This window comes from Haplochromis burtoni, unplaced genomic scaffold, assembly GCF_018398535.1.
Source record: "Haplochromis burtoni strain Fernald_Lab_line unplaced genomic scaffold, NCSU_Asbu1 Contig_140, whole genome shotgun sequence".
NCBI lineage: Eukaryota > Metazoa > Chordata > Actinopteri > Cichliformes > Cichlidae > Haplochromis > Haplochromis burtoni.
Window position 1 is genome coordinate 319434 of NW_024582501.1, and position 2546 is coordinate 321979.

The window sequence follows — 2546 nt, forward strand, 5'->3', positions numbered from 1 at the left end:
TATCTATCTATCTATCTATCTATCTATCTATCTATCTATCTATCTATCTATCTATCTATCTATCTATCTATCTATCTATCTATCTATCTATCTATATTTACAGCACTGTAGCCTCCTATATCACAGAAATGCCTCGTAAGCTACGAATACATTAAAAACTGTACTTTAGCGATGCTTTTGAGTAACTGCACCTAATTACAGCTCACCAGTAATTCTCATTATTTCATCTAGTGACATATTAACGGTACAGTGTTCTAGTACTTTGGTGCCACCTCAGTGCTTTTTCCATTTCATGGTTTCAGTTGTTCTTTTTTTCTTTTTTTAATAAACGAATCAGTGAACACTATAAACTGAAAAACAAAACTGAAAACCAACTTTTATTTTTCACAGAAAGCCTTCTCACATTTGAAGAACAAGAAGGGTTTTTTTTTTTTAGTAAACTGGCCAATCAGCAAGCAAAGCCAGTATTCAACATTTCTTCCAAAGTCTAAATAAAACCTAATGATCATTATTATTGGTGTCATATGCAACAGTGTCTGTCCTTCTCTGACAATTCACTTTTCGATTAAAAAGTATTGGATATCAACACACTTTGGTTATTTTTCCCATGTACACCACCACAGTGGATTTATAGTCAAACATTGAGGGTGGCTGTAGCTCTGAAGGTCTCCGGAGGTCTCCGGAGGTCTATGATCAGTAACGTACAACTCTATAAGCAGTCTATAATCTACTTAGACACTTGTGAAAGTCTATAATGAAGAGACTCCTTCATGAAAATATGGAGGGTTTGCAACAACATACAAACCACTAGTTACAGTGGTTAAAAAGAGATTTCTTAGATTAGAAATGACCAGTTAACATATAAAAGAGCCTAGACTGTTCTGGGAAAAAAATTGACAGATGAAACCAAGTTTAACATGTACCATAAATATGTGAAGAAAAGGCTAGAGAAGGAAAGGAACAACTCCTGATCCAAAGAATCCCATGTGATCTGTCAAACATGGAGGAGGCCACGTTATGATCAGGTCACTAGTGTTTATTGATAATGTGATTGCTGATATAGCAGGATGGATTGTTACACGTACACAACTATACTTTTTGGACAGATTCAGTCAAATACTGCTAAACTGGTCAGACATCACTTCACAGTGCAATGACCCAAAGCAAAAGCAAACCAAAATTTTTAAAGGCAAGGAAAATAAATATTCTTCAATGGCCAACTTGGCCACCTGATCTCCACCCAGAACATTCTTTTCATTTAGTGAATGGAAAACTGAAACCAGAAGCCCTGCAAACAAGCTGAAACTGAAGATGGCTGTAGCAAAGGTTTGACAAAGCACTGACATGATATTTGGTGATGTCCAGAACCTCTAGAATAACTTCTAGACGTCTTGCAGACTGCAGTGTCTTAAAAACAATACATTAAATGTATGCAGTTGTACAGTGTTTTTGGTTTAGTTTTTTTTACAAATCCCTTAACCCTCTACTGAATGACTTTTTAATTTTTGTGGGAAAAAAACCATTTCTCCCTATTTTGGGGGAGCTTTAGGGTCCCTAATAATCAGTGTTGGGACTAACGCGTTATTAAGTAACGCGTTACAGTAACTACGTTATTATTGTGGTAACGAGCACGGTAACTAGTTATTATGCCAAAATCAGGAACGCGTTACTCGTTACTGGGATTTAGATAGGTCGTTACTCGTTACTTCGTGTGGTGGCTATCGCGGAGCTTCCACAGATTCAGTAACATTAGCAAGTGGTGGAGGCAGCAGGTGGATGAAGGAAAAGGGACGCAGAAGGAAAAGAGACCCGAGGCGGCCGCCGGTCCAAGTGTGAACTGAACTTCAGGTAAGAAGTTATGACCTGCAGTCTCTCTGGGTCAGATATGAACCAAGTTTAGGTGGAGTTTATTTTCGTTATTCTGACTTTTTCCGTACTGCGTGCTAGCTAGCATGACGGAGTTTCTATACAGCTGGGTGGGTGCTATGATGTTAATGATGTTGAACTTTATTTTGTTCATAAGTTATTAGAGTTGCCAACCGTCCCGTCTGGTATTCAGAGAAAATATTACGCGTTTCTTATTGAGGTGAAAAGGAACAGTTTGTCCCGTAATTCAGCTACAATGAAAAAGACACAAAGCTGGAGTTATTCTGTGTCTTGCTGCACAGCTGCCTCTTCTTCTTTCATTCTCCCCCCTCCCTCTCCTGTTTCTACTTCAATCATGAAAACTGATCATGATCAGCTGATCGGCTCTCTTGTTTGTTTATCGCTCACTTTGCGCCAGAAAGAGGAAACCAGCGGATGTCGCGCTAAACAACAGCAGCACGTTTAAGCTTGATCAGCTGTTGTTAGAATTTATTTAATATTAATTTCTAGTATCAGCTGATGTTTGCTGGAGCCACAGCTGTAAAGCTGCTGGTCATGATATGGTTTGGTATTGGTGAGAGGGAAACATGAAGATGAAACCAGGAGATGTCCTTACTGATCATCAGAGCTGAGTGATGGAGAAACAGGTTTACCTTTTAGGTGACATGAATGAGTTGAAG